This window comes from Theropithecus gelada, chromosome 6, assembly GCF_003255815.1.
Source record: "Theropithecus gelada isolate Dixy chromosome 6, Tgel_1.0, whole genome shotgun sequence".
Taxonomy (NCBI): Eukaryota; Metazoa; Chordata; class Mammalia; order Primates; family Cercopithecidae; genus Theropithecus; species Theropithecus gelada.
Window position 1 is genome coordinate 160,621,417 of NC_037673.1, and position 23,479 is coordinate 160,644,895.

The 23,479-nt window shown below is 35.3% G+C and overlaps 1 long non-coding RNA gene across 1 annotated transcript; it reads right to left on the reverse strand.

Moving 5' to 3' along the window:
- Window positions 1-3,892: 3,892 nt before the first annotated feature.
- LOC112626339 lies at window positions 3,893-23,276 on the reverse strand. The gene is made up of 4 exons (XR_003119868.1): window positions 22,832-23,276; window positions 20,206-20,269; window positions 4,698-4,879; window positions 3,893-4,107 (listed from the first exon to the last, which is right to left on the reverse strand). It is a non-coding gene; the product is annotated as an uncharacterized LOC112626339 (long non-coding RNA).
- Window positions 23,277-23,479: the final 203 nt, after the last annotated feature.

A 23,479-nucleotide genomic window follows, 5' to 3' on the forward strand; every position in this document is an offset into this window, starting at 1 on the left:
CACTGATATGTGGGAGCTAAGCTTTGAGAACACAAAGGTATAAGGATGATACAATGGACTTTGGGGACTTGTGGGAAAGGGTGGGAGGGAGGCAATGGGATAAAAGACTATAAATAGGGTACAGTGTATACTGCTTGGGTGATAGGTGCACCAAAATCTCACAAATCACCACCAAAGAATTTACTCATATAATCAAACACTACCTGTACCCCAATAACCTATGGAAAAATCAAAATAAATGAAAATAAAAGGCTTGAATAGACACATCACAAAAAAAAAATAATAATCATGAGTTTTACAACTGTCTAAAAATAGACCAGTGATTAACCTTGAAATATGATTGTTTCTTTTTCACTGGTGTCAGTTAATGGGTTTTTTGGACATGGCCAACATCACCAGACAACTTTGTCTATCTTACTGTCACACTCAACCAAACACTGGGATATCTAAATGACACAATAACGTGGTGTGTCTTAGTTCCACCCTAGGCATCAAGGGAAATGCCATTTCATCACTTTCTTATAGTCCTGTAACAGCCTTGTCTCCCCTTTTCATCTGTGCCCTGAAGAAACTAGGGTGTTCTTTTCTTAAACTATAAAAGAACCCATATTGTTATCTTAGTCAACACTCATCAGTAGCCTTTTATCACTCTTGGGATAAAATCCAAACTCCTTCCCACAGCCTACATGGCCCTCTGGAAGTTGATCCTTGCCATTCTGTCTACTCTCTGATCTCCTCTCCTGATATTTTTTCCTTGAACACTAAGTTCCAGTTATCCTGATCTTCGTGCTTTTTAAACATACCAAGTTCATGTCTTACCCAGGATCGTTGTACTTTTTCTTTCTCCTAGAAGGCTTTTTACAGATTTTCAAATACCTTCCAAAGTCTTGTCCTCAAGATGTCTGCCAATACGTTACCTTATCTCCTTTGAAATACCTTCCTTGACCACGGTCTCTAGAATACCCCCCGTTTCCCCATTCCTCCCCATTACCCTGTTTCTTTTCATGGTATTTACCACTACCTGCAATTTTAATAATGTTGTTATTCATCTCTTTTCATCTGTTTCTTCTGCCAAAACACAATCTATAGAAAGGCAAAGACTTTCAGCATTTTGTTTATGGCTACATCTCTTTAGCCCGAGCCTAGAGCAGTGAGAGAAGCAGCTCAGAGAAAGTAGGCAGTCAAGAACAGGAATGATCTAAAACAAAGCCTACCTTGTATTTGTAAGTCATAAATATCACTTGATCGCAGAGGGGAGTAACCTCAAAATGTATTATTTGAAAACCTAAAAATCATATTTTTTTTGTTGTATAGTTGACCATGCTTTAATTTTCATAAAGATGGCACCTACTCTATTGATGCTAATTTACCTATTTAATTATGCAAACACTATTTAATGAGTTAACCCAAAATGTATATTTTGTCATGTGATGCTTAAAATGCTGCTGGATGAAACATTAAGAACCATGAATCATTTAAATATATTCAAGACTATATTGTTCAGCTATATAACAAAAGTCTGAACTACTGTTTCAGTAAAAGTCAATGACATTCCTTTCACCAAAACAATATTTTTACTCTGAGTTTTTTAAAAAACACAATTGTGAGAATGTAAGCTAGTTTGGCTATGATATCTTATTAGTGTCGCTGAATTTTAATCAGAACATGGAGTTATGTGGGGCGAAAAACACAATAATTTGTATCTGATGCAATACACCTAGCTATACTGCAAATAATTAGATCTTAGTATCCAAACGTGAAAATTCAGTATGAGTGAACTTAAAATAGTATTTGAGAACAAACCAGTAAAACAAAATGAAATTCATACTACAATTGTGACCTTAAGCTATGGATATTAGAGCCATTACTCTCTACTCTCCTGCATATGCAATCAACCTGAAACGTAGAACAACTTAGTACTTCCTAAAACTTATTTCCTCCAAGGTTAAATTACAGTTCTGTCCCTTTAGAATATATTCATCACAGTACATTTCAACAAAAACAGTATAAGCTCTAACAAAACATTAAGGATAAAGCTCCTTTCATTAAAAAAGAATTTGAATAATATCCCCAATAATCTGAGAGAATGTAGATATAGATTTGTCAATATATGAACAGAATCTTATAGAAATAACAAAATTTCCAGAAATAATTATAATCTGCTTAAAAATAAGAACCACCTCCTTATAAAAGTTCTCCCCACCCCATGAGAGATGGATTGAAGGAATGAAGGAGTCATGCTTTCATTCTGTAATTCTTCATTGATTATCTTTTTTGTCTCCACATCCCGGACAAGGTGGTGGGAATCAAAGATAAGCAATCCCTAGAGGCTCTCAATGTTTCCTAGGTGAGCTGGATACGCATGCCTAATTAAAGCATGTCTCTCCCCGTAACTCTAAGAAGAGGTGCGCCTCCCGGGATCTGCTAGGAATTGCCTATATTCTTCTCCGAATGTGGTCAACACTTATGGCTGTACCTTATAATTTAGCACTTAATGAAATATCTTGTCCAGTGTCTAGATGCATTGTTCTTTATTCTCAATTCATATTTTGTAAGGTGCAACCATGATTTATTAGTATTTTTTTATTTCTTTAAAATGCCCAGTATGATAAAAGACTGACAGTGGACACCAATCAAACAAAAAGATCATGATATATACAATCTAGGTCATAGTACAGGGGAGTCACCCTTTATATTAGAATATCAAAGGAAGAATTCTATATCATATCATCTTTGAGCACGTACTTAAAATCAAATATCAGAATTCCAGATTTCTTTTAAAAGAGAAAAGTTCTCTACATTGCTTATCATTACCAAGTTCTTACTTTACTTATTCATTTTGTTTATTGAAATCTTCCCTCATAGAATGTAAGCTCCATGGGACAGGGATTTTTCTCCAGTTTATTTACTGTCCTATCCCAAAGTACTAAAAAGGTGCCTGGCACATAGAAGGGACTCAATAAACATCTGTAGAATGAATAAAGGAAGAAATAATTCCTATTTTCAAAACAAGCCAGAAGAACGTTATTGATGTAGTCTACATTATACATATGGAGAGATGCACACATAGGAAATACATATATATAGAGGATACATAGGGAAATATGTAAATGGGAGATATATATATATAATATATATGCAAATGAAAGAACAAACTCTTATAAGGTCAATAAATGAACAAAGCTTAATGATGATATCATAGGTCAATGGAATGTCCTGACATACTTCCTCAGTACTAACATGTGTATAAAATAGCCTAGTATTTTGGAAATCAGACTGCATTTTTAAATTCATTTGTACATGTAATTTAATGGCACTCTAATTGTTTTTCTCCCTATCTAAAGGCTATTAGTCATTTTACGGCCCGTGTGTCCCAATTGATGCTTTATTAGAATTGAGGACGTATGTTCATTTGCTGTGTATTGATAATCAGTATCATGTTATTATCATGCTATAACCATGATAAGCATCCCTGACACTGGCAATATGAATAGGTATGATGTCCAGAGGAAGGTACTTTCTTTGTAGAATTTTCTCAACAATTCAGATAGCTGCCCCTGGGTAGCTACTATATGTTGTTGTATAATGTAGTCCTGGGAGGTAGTTATTTTTACATAATATTAGCTAAATAGGAAAGACTCGACTCAAATTTTATTAATTTTATTGCAACACTTTAAAAAAAAAAAAGCATAAAAATGCTAACTAAATAGCAGAAGGGCAGTAATTTTCTTTCATATGACCATGCTAAATTTAAGTAAAACACCAGTAGGATAGCAAACAAAAGAAACAGAAATATCCAGGTTCAAACTACTTTCTGCTTTGATGGATACTCAATGTGTTATGATGTTAGATGGTGAACACAGTATTTGTTGAACACTCACTATATGGTGGGTTCTTTGAAAGGTGCTATTCATTTATTGTGATCCCTGCTTTGTGGATGAGGAGACTGAGACTGAGAGAAGTAACTCATCCAGGGTCATACTTACAGTCAGCAGTGGAGCCAGGATTGGAATTAAGATGCCCCTTCATTCAGCTTTAGGGTACTTGCTCTCTTCTTTACAGTGCTGGTTTAATTTGAAAGCAGCCTAAGGCCAGTCCAGGAGCTACCTGCAGGAGCAAGATTCATAGACATGCAACCTGTATAGACTCACTTAGAACCCCCCACACCGCCGATATCCGCTCCTATCCTCATTGCATTCCCCTCCCCCAACCTAGTTTAAGGCTCTGCTATCACTGTTTTGACAATTTGAAATTCTTAATAACTTTGAATAAGCAAACTTGCATTTTCATTTTGCACTGAACTTTTTAAATTAAATAACTGATTCTATTCAGTATAGAAATTTCACAGAATACTTTCACCTCGGTTATTGTTATTGAATTATTTTCCTTTTGAAAAGATATCCAAGCAGACTAAATTTTCCTCCGTATATGGGTATAAATTAGCAATTTGTTCCTGTAATTCCATTTCTAATCTACATAATTTCAAACTGACTCTACTAGGCATAGACTCTTTGGTCAGTTTTTTTGGGGGTCTTCAGTCCCTCCTAAGGTTGGCCTATGGATTAACCCTTTTATTTTTCTCCTTTTTAGAAGGTTTATCACAGAGTTCTTTCCTTCTTCAACTAATTTCCTCCCTCAGATTGTGACTGAGGCTATTAATTCAATTATTTATTAAAAAGTAATGAAAAAAATCTTACTGCAAAGGTTGCACACTGTCACCAGCACGCTCTTCAAAGAGCAGTTGCAAATTGACCTTTTGATCAAAAGAAATGCACCAACCTGATGCTGCACTTGCTCTTGCAGTTGTTCCTGTTATATTATTTATTTCATCTCTTTTTGGCCAGCTGGAGTTATAATATGCTTTGAGTCGCTAAAGGGGCTTTTAAGAAAGCAAGATAAATGCATTTATGTCATATGGAGGTTGCGTGCTAATTACTAATCTGACAGGGTGTAATAACAATACAAAAGCATCAGTGAAGAGAAAAAAATGAGCAGAATATGCAATTATTTTATGAAAGAGTTTCTTTCCTGGAGGGAGAAATCTGCACGTTTACCATCTGTAACAGAGGAGATGTTGAACTACATAAGTGAATTACCCCAGCTCTGAGTTCATGTGTATATGTAATGGGATGAACTCGAAATGACATTAAGTAATTTCATTATTGTCCAAAATACAAATAAAGAACACTAAAAGGCATGACTAACATAGTGAACTCCAAAGATGGATTTTCAAAGTTTTGCAAAGGGCTACAGTAATTTATATGAGAAATCAAATGTGATATAAAGTAATATACATTTTCCCAGATTACAAAAATATATATTGCATAAAGCTATCATTATTTTTCATAACGCATGTGAACAGAATATCCACAATATGCTGTAAGGAAAAGGAATCAGTCCATTAACACCGCAGCGTAAGAGTCAGAAGTTTCATTTCTCATAGCACATTTAGTAACAGAGTTAAATAATCTGGAAAATGGCTCTGGTTAATATTTAGAAAGAGTCTTACTTTAAATGACCATAGTGCAAAAGGGTTTTCATGCCAGCCTCAGACATAGCACTGAAGTGTTTACCTCAGTCTCTGTAAGTCTCTTTCAAGGACTTTCCAAAAAAATAAAAATAGTTACTCTTCCCTAAAAAGTTGCCATGTTAATGGAGAATAGAAATATTACTTCAACCATACCATGTAATACTTCTCCATCCTTAAAAGTACAAATTTTTGTCTTTCTGTTTTTAACATTCAGGGTGCTAAATAATCCATATGGCTATATGTTTACTCTTATAATGGGAACAAATGCACTTTAAAGATATGGAGACCCACACATGTATTAATCTTAACTGGCCTGTGAATCCTAACAGCCAGTAGTATCACGTCTCTCTTTTGGGAGGTCAGAACAACTCTACCTCTGTCCTCTTAGCATTCCGATTGGGTCTGAGAATGAAATTTACAAAAATTAGATTAACAGGAGAAAAGCAAAATGTAAGTTTTATATGGCATGGGAGCCCTCATTAAAAAAAAACAAAAAACTGAAGAGCTAAAGAAGCAGTTAGAATCTATTACTTATACAGAGTGAGTAAGACAAAGAGTAGTAAAAGTGAAGAAGCAACTAAATTATATATGGAGACTTCTGAGTTATATCAGCAGTGTCTGCATAGAATTCTCTCAGTTTCGACTTCCCGTCCTTGAGGATAAGGACGTTGCCTCTTTCTAATATAGGAAGAGCACCTTTCACATGGGAATTTCTTGTTCTGCTTTTGAGAAACAGCACAAGGTCAATGTGATCTTTTCACATCTGCTATTTTTCAAGTGTCTTTAACTTAAATAGTCAATATGCAGGAATAGCACATTTTAACCCCTTCACCATCCACCTAGAGCACTCAGACAGCTGCAGAGAACTGTTGAAAAGATTATGCTTTAGCTTGGGCTACATGCCAGAACTATGATTAAAAGATGGGAAGACAAGCATGTTTAGGAAAAAGAAGTGCCTTCAATTACCTATGCTGTTGTCGCCTTTACTCTTTCTTTCTCCTGAGATTATTTCATGACTTCAGGTATGCCTTGCATACTTATTTAATTTTGTGATATTTTTGTTTTGTAATTTTTAAAAAAACTTTTGAAAAAGAGTCAAATATTAATTGTATTTAGTAGATGTCTCTGATCTCTAATGTAAATGACTTGTGGCGCCTCAGAGGAGCATTCTTCCCTTACGGACTCTCCATACATGACATCAATTTATTAGGTTGGGGCAAATGTAATTGGGGTCGGACTGTGAATTTTAAATCATTACAACTAGGCTCAAACACGTCTTTATTAGTCAAAATAGCAACCATTACAATCAACACATTTTTGCCAGTGAGATTCTTGTAGCGTAAAAATAATGCTTCGGGATTTGACAAACTCTTGGAAAACATGTTCTGAATCCTGCTGGTTGTGGAAGCATTTTTCACAGTTGTCGAGATACCTGAAGACGTGGTAGTCAGTTGGCGAGAGGTCATGTGAATATGGCAGATGAGGCAAAACTGTGTAACCCAATTCATTCAACTTTTGAAGCATTGGTTGTGCACTGAACGTGTGGTCGGGCATTGCCATAGAGAAGAGATGAGCCCTGTTGACCAATGCTGGCTGCAGGCATTGCAGTTTTCAGTGCGTTTCATCAATCTGTTGTGCATACTTTTCAGATATAGTGGTTTCTCCGGGATTCAGAAACTGTAGTGGATCAGACTGGCAGCAGACCAACAAACAGTGACTATGACCTCTTCTTGGGGCAAGTTTGGCTTTGAGACGTGCTTTGGAGACTCTTCCTGGTCTAACCACTGAGCCGATCATTGTGGTTGTCGTATAAAATCCGCTTTTCATCAAGTCACAATTTTTTTTTTTTTAGTTTTTCCTTTCTTTTTTTCTTTTGAGACAGTGTCGCGTTCTGTCACCCAGGCTGGAGTGCAGTGGCCTGATCTTGGCTCCCTGCAACCTCCACCTCCTGGGTTCAAGCAATTCTCCTGTCTCAGTCTCCTGAGTAGCTGGGAGGGACTACATACGCAAGCGACCCCACCAGGCTAATTTTTGTATTGTTAGTAGAGACGGGGTTTCGCCTATTGGTCAGGCTGGTCTCGAACTGCTGACGTCAGGTGATCCAGTCACGTTGGCCTCCCAAAGTGTTGGGATTACAGGCATAAGCCACCATGCCCAGCCACGCATGTCACATCTGATCAAGAAATGCTTAATTGTTGTTGCATAGAATAAGAGAAGACAACACTTTAAGACAATGATTCCTTTGACTTTCTCTCAACTCATGAAGCATCCAATTACGGAGCTTTTTCACCTTTCCAGTTTGTTTCAAATGCTGAATGATCATAGAATGTTCGACGCTGAATTCTTCAGCAACTCCTTGTGTAGCTGTAAGAGGATCCCCTTCAACGATTGCTCTCAACTGGTTGTTGTCAACTTCCAATGACCTGCCACTACACTCCTCATTTTCAAAGCTCTCCTCCGTTTCAAAACTTCTTGACCCACCACTACAGTTTATGTTCCTTAGCAGTTCCTGGGCTAAATGTGTTGTTGACGTTGTGAATTGTCTCCGCTGCTTTATGACCCATTTTGAACTTGAATAAGAAAACCGTGGCTGGACGCGGTGGCTCACGCCTGTAATCCCAGCACTTTGGGAGGCCGAGGAGGGTGGAACCTGAGGTCAGGAGGTTGAAACCATCTTGGCCAACATGGTGAAACCTGTCTCTACTGAAAATACAAAATTAGCTGGGCGTGGAGGCGGGCACCTGTAGTCCCAGCTACTCAGGAGGCTGAGGCAGGAGAATTGCTTGAACCAGAGAGTTGGAGGTTGCAGTGAGCCAAGATCACACCACTGCACTCCAGCCTGGCGACATAGCAAGACTCTGTCTCAAAGAAAAAAAAAAAAAAGGGAAAATCACTTAGATTTGCTTTTTTTCTAACATCATTTCCATAGGCTAAAATAAATATGAAATAAACAAGTAATAAGTCATTAGTAGAAAAACATAAAGTGAGAAATGCACATTAAAATGATGTAACCATAACCACATTTATTTAAGAATGTGTTCCAATATCAAACAGCAAATTTCAGCAATGCAAAAACCACAATTACTCTTGCACCAACCTGCACCGTCTGCATTTTCCACAGTAAATATTTCTGAGAAGAAAACAAAAATAATAATATCTGAAAATAATTTATAAAGCAGTTTTTAAATTGTAATTCCATCTTTGGGTATTTTTCTTTGTGCTGATGTATAAGACATATGTCTAATTCTTATTCTAATATGACTGTACAATTCATAATTTGAAAAATTACTTAAATATATGCATTTACTCTAATAGCCCTGTAAGTTGAAAAAAAAAAGAAGTACGCCATATAGTTTATGCAACATGACATAAGTTTTATAAAAAGTACATGTAAACATGCATAAAGAAATCCAGAAACATGTATTATATATAAAAATATGTGATGTACCCAGTGGAGCTTAATCCTACCAGTGTTATCACCATTTGTAAACATTTGAAAGACTGGGATCCAATCTGCTTAACTAGATTTTTTAAGTGAGTAGGACGGATCACTGCTTATTAAGCACACAATATAAAAAAGGCACGTTTGTCTTGCTTGGTTGTTTTCATGCTCGTAGAGTAAGCAAAAAGGAAATGTACTATCAGACAGGTGAACAGTACCCCTCATATGTGAACCTTTTGAGAACTGGATGAGTTTTTAGTTATCCCGTACGTATTATGTTAGTCTCATGTTTCTTTACTTTTTTTTTTTTTTTTTTTTATTGAGTCTGGTTTCCTGAAAGCTTCTCTCTGAATATATTTAAGGATGAACTCGTTGACCTTTTTTTCTTCCATTCATCTGGATTATTCAACATCTTGGAAATAATGACAGGAAATAAGTGTGACTCTAATTTCAATATTGCTTTATTTAAAACTTCAAATTCATTTTATTGATGACAATGGATATTTCAAGAAGATGTACATGAGTCATCCCCTAGCCCAGTGATAAAGTGGGAGAAGGTGAAAATGCAATAATTTCCTTCCTCCTTTCCTTCTGCACCAATTCCCAATCCCCTTAGAATTCTCTTGTGCTATGTAAAAAAGGACACATAGGGCTTCACATAGGTGAGGCATAATTTCTTTTCTGAATTTTTGAACATTTGAAGTGTTTCATTCCCCAGAGTATTCACCGTGGCATCACTTTTAAGTCCCTAGCTGTCTCACATTGTGATGTTCCTTGCCCAAGCTCAAGTTTTGTATTATGCCTTATTTTCCTGTGATCATCTTCATATGAATGTTTCAAGGAGGTTTACAATTACATCAGAAATATGGGCTGAATATTATCACTCCTTCAGTCAAAACTATTTTTGAGCATCAAAAAAACTTGATTTATATCATGTATTAGTGTATTTATTTTGAACAATGGAACTGCTTAAATCTGAGAAATAGCTTTTTGTGTAGTATAAGCCACATTTCTGGTCATCATATTCTATTACTATAACATGATTTTTTGGTAAGAAATTACTTATTAAACATAATCGAAAGTCCATTACTGAGAGTTGTGACATAGAACAGTATTATTATTCTGCTCAGTATACTGCCACCTATTTTGTTGTAGGTGAAATTCATTAAGAGAATTAGAGAACTTCAACTGTCATGTCAGAAGAGAGGTAAAATTTTTTTCAGCTAAGACCTGATTTCCTTAAACATTTGCTATCTTTAAAATATCATGGTCTATCTCTGTAGATTGTGACACACATTCTGTAGACTCAGAATTTATCTTCCTTTTCAAATTTGAGTAATGCCAAAATGTTTTCCAATGAAAAGCAAGGTATTTAATAAGATTGTTGGTTAAGAACTGAGTAGTAATATATTCTAAAAGTCTTTTTAGAACTCTATTTAGAATTTTAGAAATAATGTAGTCAAAAGATTCTTTGCCTACATTATTTCATTTTATTTCCAATGGAATTCCATAGCAACTGTATTATTCTCCCCATTTCACAAGAAATGCAGATTCATATATAGTAAAAAGTAGGGCCAAAACAAAAGTATATGCACATCTTACAATTGTGTGATTATTAATGAGCAACATAATTGGTGATGCATACTTTATTTATGGTACTTTTTGTTTTCAATATAATGGAAGACATGTTACTCCAAATAAAATTGATCACAGCTTAGTTTAATGTTTCTCTCATGAGATCTTCCCTTCTATTTTTATCTTATCTATTCACTTTTCTAAAAACCCTTCTATATTCTCTACCCCACCTCAGGGCTCATCTCTACATCATAGTTTTCCAGGTACATTGCCCACTTAAAATATGTTCATGTTGTTATTAATTCTGAGTTCATATTCTCAAGAGAAGAAAGTTGATAGACTATATTCATATTTTAGTGTGATATCAGAACATAATGGCACTGGTTGATCTATTTATTTTGTTGTGGCCTCTGAGTTACATTTGTTTCTGGTACAATCAGCTTAGGTTGAATATAAAGGATCATGCGGCAAGCATTGTTACCTAAAATTTACCCCCTTCACTAGGTATCTATAGGACAATCATGGACACCTGAAATAAGCAATGGGAAAGAGGGGGTGAGGTGAACAGATGACGGGTGAATATTTTTCTTGATATTTAAAATGATAAAACTTAATCAGGAATGTCATATTTTAAAATGATAAACTGCATTAGAAGACATAGCACTGCTAGGAATGACAAATGGCAAATGCTTCATTCAAGGCTCAATTTTTATTTGATACTGAGAGCTCATACTGCCACTAGATAAGCTCAGTACAGAAAACTTTCAAAATGGAATCCTTTGTAATCCCTGGAAATTCCCTGGGAGGACCTCTGGATGAGGATACTCTACTGTTACCTAAGCCTTCTTCCATCTCTTCAATTTATATTCTTAGTTGCATTTCTTTAAGATTTTGTACTACAGAACACTTTAAAGTATAACCACAGCATTTTTGCTGTTCTAATACAAACTTGACTTTTTTATCTAAAGAGCAGAAATCGAGAAATGTAAGCAGTTTGTAAAAGGTCATCTAACCAAAGAGAGCTATGAATTCAAACACCTGTCTTATCAGATCGGTTAGTGTTCCTTAAACCACCCTTCTTCTGTCCAAAGGTAAATTTAAAAATATTCTAAATAATTGGACACACTTGTTATTCAATTTCTTTGGAAACAAGTGAACTAACTGAATACTCTGATTTCTGAAGATATTTTATATATCAACTCTTTGGATAGTTAATTTTCAATATTGAGGAAACAGTAAGCTATATTATAATGAAAACCAAAACTTGTTTGAAATCTTTCTTCAATTCATAAGGAACTCCGGTGACACTTTTATGAACATTTTTGCTGTGTTCAGAGTGCTGCTTCTTCCCTAATTTGTAAATTGAAGCCTAATCTCTGATGTGGCAGTATTAAGAGGTAGGGCCTTTAGGAGGTGATTAGGTCATGAAGGCTCTGCCCTCATAAAGGGGGTAGTGTTCTTATAAAAGAGGCTTGAGGGAGACCTTTTGCCCTTCCGTCATGTGCGAACACAGCTATAAGGCACCGTCTAGGAGAAGCAGACCCTTACCAGAGTCTGAATCTGCTGATACTTTGATTTGGACTTTCCAGTCTTCAGAACTGCGAGCAGTAAGTTTCTATTGTTTATAAATTACCGAGTCGAAGGTATTTTGCTATAACAGTCAAAACGGACTAAGACAGAAATTGGTGCAAAGAAATGGGGGTACTGTATTTGCTCTAAGAAATACCTTAAAATGTGGAGTGGCCTTGGAACTGGTTAATTGGTAGAGGCTGGAGGTACATACTAGAAAAAGCCTACATCATCATGAATGGACCATTAAGGGCGATTTGCGGGAGGGCTCAGAAGAGAGCTATAGAGAAAGTCTCAGTCTTCTTAAGAGATTGCCTGAGTGGTCGTGTGATCATGTTGATAGGAATATGGATAGTGAAGACCATTCTGGTGAAGTTTCAGCTGCAACTAAGCTACATGTTATTGGAAACTGAAGGAGAGGCCATCCTCTTTATAAAGTGGCGAAGAACTTGGATGAATTGTGTTAGTGTTCTAGCGCTTTGTAGAAGGAGAAACTTACAAGTGATGAAATTGGATATTTAGCAGAATAAATATCTAAGCAAGGTGTTGAGAGGTTGAGGGTATGGCGTGGTCTCTCTTGACTATTTACAGTAAAATGGAAGAAGAGAAAACAAATTAAAAATGGAATTTATAATCAAAAGGAAGCAGTATTTAAGATTTGAAAAATTCTTAGCCTGACCATGTTTAAAGTATGAAAAAGACAGTTTCAGAGAGAACACCAAGGATGTGGCCAAGCAAACCTTGCAAGCAACTCTTGAACAAGGAGATTTGTATGAGTAGAAAGAATCTAGGTGCTGCTCCTCAAGACAAAAAAAAAGAATGACCCTGGGCCAGGCACGGTGGCTCACACCTTTAATTCCAGCACTTTAGGAGGCTGAGGCAGGCAGATGACTTGAGGCCAGGAGTTCAAGACCAGCCTGGCCAACATGGTAGACCCTGACTCTACTAAAAATACAAAAAATTAGCCAGGTGTGGTGGCACCTGCCTGTGGTCCCAGTTACTCATGAGGCTGAAGCATGAGAATCACTTGAACCTGGGAGGCGGAGGTTGCAGAGAGCCAAGATTGTGAATTCTGTTACTGCATTCCAGCCTGGGCTACAGAGCGAGACTCTGTCTCAAAAAACAAAAAACAAAAAACAAAAATAAACACACACACACACACACACAGAATGACCCTGAAGGCATTTCAGAGGCAGGACTGCCTTTCCCATCATAGGCCCAGAATTCCAGGGTCTTCAGAGGCAGAGTGATTTGAAGGATCTACCCAACCTGTGACTCCAGCAGGTAGAAGAGCACTTCCAGCTGCCCCTCCAGAGGGCATAGTGTTTGAAAGGTGCTATTTCTGCTGGCATGCAGAGTACACAAGCTCTAGGCACATAGTTATCTCCACTTCAGTTTCAAAGAATACTCCAGAGAGACTTGAAGCTTAAAAATAATCTCTGGCTTGATGTCTTAACCTTCCAAACAAACTGGGGTGGTAAATGAGTCCGCAAGGCTCCAGGAAGCCATGGCCCCATGGTTTTGCTGGGCACAGCTCATGCAGCAGCTCTGATACATGGAAGTCACACTCCTGCATCTCTCCTAGGCAAGAGTTGCACACTGGTAGCTCTACTGGTCTCTTGTCTTGGGAATATCCTTCCCTCTAGAGTTCTCCTGGGCCTGTTGTTTGCCCTGTTGGATTTTGGACTTTCTTGGGACCAGGTACCTCTTGCTTTCTTACTATTTCTCACTTTTGAAATGGGAATGTCTGTGTCTGTTTCACCATTGTATTTTGGAAACACATCACTTGTTTGATTTCCCAAGCTCACAGCTGGGAAGAAATTTGCTTCAGAATGAATTATAACCTTAAGTTTCACTCATATCTTATTTAGATGATATTTAGATGTACCTTTGGACTTAGACTTTAAAGTTGATGCTGGAATAAGATAAGACTTTTGGAGTATTTGAATGAAGTAAATGTATTTTGCAAATGAGAAGGACGTTAACTTTGGGGGGCCAGGGACAGAATGCTGTGATTTTAATGCTTGTCCCCTAAAATTTATAGATTAACACTTAATCCTCAAGTGACAGTATTAATAAATGAAGCGTTTAGGAGGTGATTAGGTCAGGAGGGCTCTTCCCTCCTGAATATGATTTCTGCCCTAATAAAAGAGGTTTGAGGGAGACCTTTTGCCCTTCTGCCATGTGAGGTGCTGTTTAGAGCAACTGACTCTCACCAAACACTAAATCTGCTGGTGACTTGATCTTGGACTTCCCAGCCTCCAGAACAGTGAATAATAAATATCTATTTTTTTTGGAAATTACCCAGTCTAAGGAATTTTGTTATAGCACCCCACACAGTCTAAGACAATCTTTGAATCCAGAAAACTGGATTCAATCAATCTATGCATGATCCAGAAGCAGTTTCGGTTTTCAGTGAATACTTAAATACTTAAGTTTTCTCACTTGTCATTCATCCTTTTTGCATACAAGTGAAGTGCAGAAATTTTCAGTTGCATAGCCCCTGTATATCTGTTCAACTAGCTGGTTCTTAAGGATCACATAGGGAACAAAATGAAAGAATACAGAAGTGTGTGCCATCAGCTGTGCAAGTTTTCACTTTCCTGATTCTGGAATCTGCAGTAGGTTCCATGGGTCCCTGGAAAAGTTCTTGGTCACATCTGGGCCAGTAAATTGCTTCAATGAGTTATACCCTTCTTTGTTGACTTTGCATTTTTATGTCTCAAAGACAAGAGGTATATTAATTTTAAAAATTGTACTAGCACTGTCCAAAAGTAATATAACGGTGCCACAAATGCAGTCATCAATTTTCTAGTAGCAACATTTCAAAAATAAATCCAATTAAATTAAAGATGAAGATAATTTTTTAAAATATATTTTATTTTCCTAGTGTTCAAAAATATATTCATTTCAAATAAAATCAATATGACATGATTAATGAGATATTTTATATTCCTTTCCTTCATACTGAGTCATTGAAATCCAATGTGTATTTTACTCTTATAACACTATTCAGTTCGAACCTGCAGCATTTCACATTCCCAAATACCACAAGTGGCTCCTGGCCACCATATTGGATGCTACAGGTCTAAACTGTCACTTCTAATCATTTTGTGAGGCAAAGAAGTAGGGATGATTTTGCTATGACCAATTAATACATTATAGAAAAACTTTACAATGATCATTTTCACATACTGTAGTTTTATATGTTAAGATATGTGGAAATCTTTTATGTAAATGTGTATTACTAAATTATAGGAAATGAAAAAAATTGACTATAGGGACTAAAGTAAGTGGAAGTATATTCATAATACTAAATTATCCAAATGATATTATAAGCAAACATGAGTATATAAATATAGTCCTTATATTATTAATTGAAAAAAAAGATGACATCTGCATTTTCCATAGTAAATATTTCTGAGAATAAAACAAAAATCATATTAACTGAAAATAATTTATAAAGCAGTTTTTAAGTTGTAATTCCATCTGTGGGTATTAATTATTTTTGTGCTGACATATGTCTTATTCTAATTCCACATACGTCTAATACTTATTCTAGTATTGCTGTGCTATTCATAATTTGAAAAATTAACTAAATGTATGCATTTACTATAATAACCCCTTAAGGTGGAAAAAAAAGCAGTGTGCAGGATAGTTTATGTAATATGATCTAAGTTTTATAAAAAGTATATGTAAACATGCATAAAGAAATCCAGAAACATGTATCATGTTATTAGCAACTGTTTTCTCTTAGTATTAGAATTGGAAGATCAGAAAAGAAATAACACCACTTTTCTTCTGGTGTGTACTTTCTTTTTAGTGAGAAATTTATGGAAGATTTTTAAGTTTTTGTTTTCATATCTTTCCAATTAAATAAAAATGTAAAAGGAAAGCTATCTAAAGTAGATACTTACTTGTGTCTTTATTAATTTATGTTGCCATCATACATGTCATTTTGGTGCTCTGTCCTGTCTTTCTAAGGCTATCAGAAATTCAAGCAGATGCTACAATTGTTCTAGACTATTTAGATAGTCCAAATAGGGGAAACTGAAAACATTTATTCATGCAAGACACTAAATAATGTAATAACCACATTAACATTTTCATTTCTGACAAGCTTCTGAAGGTCTAGGAACTACTACAATGACAATTAAAATAATAATAATTCAGTATTTGATTGTGTTCAACCGGAGTAGATTCACTCTCCCTCTCGGAGACTAGAGCCCTTGATTTTCTGGAGAACCAAATGGGACTATTATATTCATTTATTGATAAAGAATATGTTCATGATGGTTTTTATTTGTTTGTTTTTGTCTTTAAATAGTAAGTTTAGTGACCAAGGGTGATTTAAAAAAATTAAAACTCCTTAAGAGGCCAAGTGTTGACAGGATTGGTGGGAATAACCAGCTGTAATATAAAAGAGAGTGGAAACCCAGCAAAATAAAGATCACAGGAGCATTTAACTGTTTTTCTCCCTGAGTATCCGCTAATCTAAGTAAACCAGGCTTTGAGGTTTGTTGTTCTGCTGGGCAGAAGGAGGAAAGTCAAAGTCAGTGCCTGCCATCTGGGGCTGGGAACCCCATGGGAAACCAAACCCACATTAAATAAGAACCACAAAATAACACACTGTCAGGAAAGAGAGGAAGTAATCATGATTCCCATTGTCAGAAATGGGGATGAAGTTGGAGGGAAAGTCTCCATCTACCATCTAGAGAACAAGAAAAAGGAAAACAAGTAAACAAAGCAATCTTGAGTTGTGGCTGTGGGCTGTAAATTATTATAACATCTTTGTCTTTTACTCTGAATGAATTAGTGGCCCTTATGGGGCTTGAGGCAGAAAAGTAGTAGGATCCGAATTAAGTTCTAGAAGTATCCCCTGGGCTGCTGTGTGGCAGATGGTCTATAGGAGGAAGGGTGGGTGCAAAGAGGACAGTTAGTTTGCTGGTGCAGTAACTTATCAAGAGGATGTTCAGACCACAGTGACAAGTAGAACTGATAAAAAGAGTCATGCCTAGACATTTTTCACAGGTACAGCAGTTTGGATTTTCTGACTATAAATATGGAATGTGAGCAAAAGGAGTCTGACACCAAAGTAGTTGAAAACACATACACTCTTAAATCCAGCAATTTCACTCCAAAGTATATTTGTTAGAACTATTCCTACTTACATCAGCAAGGACGTCTGTACAAGAATATACTGTTAAACATTGTTTATTATTGTTCATTTTGTTCCCATTACCAGGGGAATAAACAAAATACAATATTTTAAAATCATGTAATACTATTCGACAATTAAAGTGAAATAGATCTATGTCCATTACGTGGCTAATCTCGAAAATGAAATGAAATAAAAAAAATAATAGGTACAGTATAACACTCTTTAGGTAAAGAATAAAATCCACAATTTAATATTATACATTGAGTAGAAATACATAAATTTTAGGAAACATATAGAAACTTGAACTAGACAGACAAGCACAGATTCATGGAAGCAATAATTTTTTGACAATGAAGACAATTAAGAAAATCAAGATGAGGACCTTGGCATTTGTTATAATAATCTGCATTTCTCTATATTTTCTAAAAAGATTCATTACATTTGTCAAAGTCTTGGTAAGAAAAGCTGTTTAAAAGAGAATTCTAACCAATAAAATTGCAAGTCACTTGATGGCGTGGATATAATTTTATATAGTTAGTTCCCAAGCTTGTAGCTACTCAAATTATGTTCAACAATTTTAGCAAAATTCATCAAAAGCTTACTGTGATCAGAGGATACTCAAAGAACAGGATTCTGACCCCAAGAAACACAATCAGGTTATATTTCTTGTTTTTCTTAAAATAGATACGTTCCTCAAATGAGGTAAGTAAAAGTGTAGGCAAAGTATGGGAGATGTGTATTTATTCTGATTGGGAGCAGTTTTTGCTGGGGGAAAAATGTGTATAATATTAATTTAGAAATGTATTACATTGTTAGAATAAAAACAGAGGTTGCCAATTCCACAGAATCGTAGAAAGCCATATTTCAAGTGAGTAAGTTCAGAATGTAAAGCAGCAAACTCTTCAGAACTGAATCTCAAACCTAAAAAAAAAGTGTATTCTGTGTTTTTTCCCCCAAAAGCTAGTTGAGTTGCAGCACCGGAATATTATATGTCATTCTTAAGCCTTACAATCGCGGATGTTAAGCCTATCTTAATTAAACATGATATAAAATGTTAAATAACATATGTATGAATATTTTATGCGTGAAAACATTTTGAAAGCTCTGCTATGCCACACAAATCTAAGGTACCCAGTTTTATAAACATAGGTATATGAATCTAAGAATAATAATAAAAACTATTTTAATGCTCACTTTCTTAGGGTCATGCATAATCGAAATTAAACTATTAAACTACCTCTGTGCATTACATTATTAAATTACTACTTCAGACCTAAGAGGTTGTAAGTACTAACATGAATGCCGCATTACAGATAATTAGCAGGAAGTTTAAAGAGAATGAATGACTAGCTCAGTTAGTAAGTGGTTCTCTGAAGTTCTGTAACCCAGTTACTGGAACCTCTGTAGTTACTGAGTAGGGTATTTGTGGTCCTTTCTATAGATGGCCGTATAATCTGATCATTAAATTTTTTTATTTGTAATCACTGGGATCTGGGTTCAAACTCTAGCTCAATGACTTACCATCTTAATTGCCTCAAAGGTGTTAAATTCTTAAGCTTTATGTTTCTTATTTATGAAATTATTGATTATACTAACTATAATAGACATGTTGTATGTTGTAAGAATAGTGTAAGAATTAAAGTAATGCCTAGGTTTAAAATAGTTGCTAGTGTCTAGTAAACATGTGTTCAATTTCTGTTATTATATATTTTTAAACATTATTATAAAGTAGATATGAAGTTAATGTTCAGTCTCAGGTTAACAAATTAATTGAATAACAATTAACACATGAGAACAAATTAGGAAACTTCCAATAATCTCAGATTATTCTGTCATGAATAGTTTTGTCATCATTTGGGATAAAGTACTTTGTTAAAACATTCAACATGTTGAGAATCATATTCAAAATCTAAGTACTAATAATATTCTAGTATTAACCATAGATTAAATTTTGATTATTATAATTTTCTTTTTGTGAATTTTGAGAAATCACAATAGCATTTTTGTTCATGTGCTAAATCATTCATGGCATTCCATTTGAAGCCCAACAATATTAGAATGTGAAAACTGATGATTTAATTTTTATGTAATTAGTTCTCATTTTTTTCTTTTCTTCCTTGTTTTATATTGCTTATCTAATCTTAAAACCTCACATTTTTTTGAGAGAGATACTTTGAGAAAATTCACAGAATTTGTTATGTAATGAAGAAAATAGCATCTTTGTAGGATACACTATTCTAATGTTTTATTGGATGAAAAGTAAATCTTATTTTACTGATGATTATCACCATGTGCAAAAATAAGTTTGTGAAGTATTATATTTCTGTTGGCATCCTTTCTCATATTCATGTGATAAAACATTGATTTCCAAATATCCTTTCACAAATCCCTCAAACAATAACCAGTTTACACTTGAAGTGCACATGATCGCTCTCTGTTTCTCCCTCTCTCTTTCCTTAATGGCTTCACCTATCCATTAAGTATGCATATAATTAGGCCTTAATTGCATTTTCTATATCAATTTATCTTTCACTATTTCTTATGAGAATTCTCTATGAAACTAGACTACATATACATTGCTGTCTTCTCAAAATGGCCACAAATTTGGAAAAACTACAATCTACTCACTTTTACTCAAATGTGTAAATAATCAGCATAGTCTAAAACCACCATTGTCTTTTGTAAAATACACTTGTTCAAATTAAAAGCTAAACTTTTCATAAGTTCAAGCAACAGAGCGCTCTTCTATGAATTTAATTCACTTTGCACTAAAATTCTCTCATATAAGCAAGCAAGCCACATCATGACCTGATTACAAAAGTCAAATCTTAATGCCCCTTGGAAGAAATTATCTCATGAAAATGAGACTTGAAAGAATGAAAATAACCAAGCTAAAAGAGCATTGAATGTGTATTAACTGATGGTTACCTGATCTCTCATTAATTCCTTAGTGTTCAAGCCCTCACTACTATCTTCTGTTCAAGTAAAATTCCTGAAAAACAGACAATAAAAACACATTGTGTTTATAATAGACGAATTCTATCAAAACTGATCATGATATTAAAAAATGCCATTAGGTAGAAAATATAGCATACTAGATGGAGATATGAACTCTGACATTTAATAGACATGGATAAACACCCCATCTACTAATTTAATAGGTCTCTTGTATTCCAATCTAATCTAATCTATTTCAAGATCCAACTCTAGTGCTTTCTTATCCATGAAGCTCTCATACAGAACACTACAGACCATCCTCTTCTCCAAATAAGTTTTTCTCAATTCATTTTTATTTCATACATATTGTTCATCTCTATGGGATATATAATTATACATGTAATTTAAGTTTAGGCTTCCCATCTAGACTATGAGCAACTTGATGAAAGTGGGGTGATATTCCCCACAGTGGTGCCTGGCACTGTGCCTTTCTCAAAGTTTGTATTCGTAAATATTTCCTTTCCGTATTGCTTAAAACAGCTATCTAGGTTCAAGATAGAAGATTAAAAATTTTGATCTCATAAGTTTATGAGAAGCAGAACAAAATGTAAGTCTTTAATCAAAAACAATTTTAACATTTATTTTCATGATTGCTAAAAACAGTATTTAAACCATATTCAAAAATAAGCAACTTTACCAAAAAAGCAAATAAATGGAACAGAGGAAGGAAAAGGAGATGAATTTTACTTAAGAGCTACATTAATCAACATAGGAGTGGTTATTTGATCTAGATCAAATAATCCTAACTATGTGTGTTTAATTTTAAGACCCAATCTATTTCAACCCAAGACTTAGATGTATAACTGATCTTTCTTTTGTCTCTGGGTAGAAAGAAAAAAGGAGTGCTATTTTCAGGCAGAGAAACATAACAATTTTTAAAATGGTCTAGTATTTTCAAATTATTTATACCTTACCTACTTACATTGCTTGTGCCAGATGTACAGATTTTATATCTGAATAATAAAGAAAACCATGTGTCCTTGTCTGTGAAGCTGCAATTTTAGTTCAACAGTAGGAATTTGAGACCATTAATGACTACTCCAAATGTATCTTTCACATTTCAAATAAATTCACAAGCTAGAATATTCTGTTCTCCCTACAGGGATTTGTATATGCTACTTCTTCAGCCTGGATGCTTCTTCCTTACTCAGTCCACAACACGTACCTGCCTTTTGCCTCAGCAACATTTATTTATTTTTCAGCTCCCTTTAAATCCCATTTAATCAGAATAAAACCTTCCTTAATGTCTTCTACTCCTAAGCCAGCATCATTTATGATGAACTCTCCTGGTGATTGCTTCTGATTTGGAATTCTTATCTAGTTGTTAAATGTGGGGGTCATTGTGTGATAATTTGATTTACTCCTTGCCTCTTCTATTAGACTGAAAGCTAGGGAGGTGATGATGAGTCATAGATGCTTTTATTCACAGTGTCAGATACACACTAAGGTAGGTACCCTTATTAAATGATAAACTAGAATTATTTACTTGAAGATATCAATTCATTTTTAAAGTACTGTGCAGCCTCTTCAGTGTGGCATGAATATCAATTATTTTGGGATCAAATTACATTAATAGAATTTGTAAAAATTGTCTACAGCAATGATTTATTTAATGCATTTGGTCTTTTTTCACTTATTCACCTAAGATTATGTTATGCTCTTCACAAACCACCTATTATCAGTATGAGATATATATATATATATAGTATATAAATATATATATATATATATATATGGGGGGGTTTTTTTTTTTTTTTTTTGAGATGATGAAGTCTTGCTCTGTGACCCAGGCTGGAGTGCAGTGACATGATCTCGGCTCACCGCAACCTCCGCCTCCTGGGTTCAAGCAATTCTCCTGCCTCAGCTTCCCGAGTAGCTAGGACTACAGGTGCGTACCACTATACCCAGCTAATTTTTGTAATTTTAGTAGAGAGGGGGTTTTGCCATGTTGGCCAGGTTCGTCTCTAACTCCTGACCTCAAGTGATCCAACCACCTCGGACCCCAAAGTGCTGACATTACAGGTGTGAGCCACGCCCCCAGCCCAGATAAATGTTTTCTTATTTCTTCCACTCTTCTCCAAACTATCTACATTTTTGCCCAAAGCTACCAATAGACCTTTCCCACTATTTTTAACACTGATTTTATCGAGGCCAGTCTCTTTAGGAGTCAAGAGCTTGTGGACACTATCCCTGCTTCAGTTGGTCACCAAAAATACTCAGTCCCCTCAACACCCCTCTTCCCCATTTAGCCAGGTTCTGATTATTTCAAACGTTCAAATTCCATCCCTCCTTCCCGATGACTCCCCCCCACACTCTGTTCATTCGCTTCAACTCTCAATTGCTATTGTACTTTTCTGCTGTTCCACACAATTTAGCAGTTACTCATAAGATGTCTTGTATTATTAATGGATATTTTACACATTCTAGCTTGCATCCCCTAACTAAAACACAAGCTTGCAGAGTCAGGAATTGTACAAAAACACTTTTGTATCCCAAGGCAGTTCCAAACACTTCATGGCCAGAGTCCAAATCTCCATCAGGGCTGATCGTTATTCACCTATCAAGTCTTGGTTTCAAATACATTCGTGAAACCTTCATCCTCTCTCAGTACCTGGCACATACCTGTATTATGGTCATTTCAGCCCGTTGTGTTGTCATCTTTTTCTGCTTTCCTTTTGTCTCCCCACTAGGAGCACAGCCTGATGTGGTAAAGGATTATGTATCTTATCAACTATATCCTTAGTATTTAGCACAATGCCTAGTGGAGGATAGGGGCTCGCGATGTATTTGCTAAATTAATAAGTCAATAATCTTAGTCTCCTTTCATTTATGCAGGCATAAGGTATTTTTCTTTTATAAGAAGATTCAGAAAATGTGGATAAACTTTGAAAAAATTATCTGCTTAGATCTTTAAAACATAGGTAAAACCAAGTAAAAATTTTTATTGACATTTTGTTCTGTGCACAGAGTATAATACAGTTGTTAAATAGACTTGAGCTTTGCAATCAAACATATCTGTGTTCTGATTCTGCATGACCTTGAGGAAGTTCCATAGCCTTCATAAGTCTCAGTGACCTCATAAAAAGTGAAAATTGACTGACTACCTCACAGTGTTATTGTAACAATTAAGTAGTGTAATGCATGTAGAACTCCTGGCAAACTGACTAGCACAGAATGAGTCTTCAGATCATTTTAATCAATTATT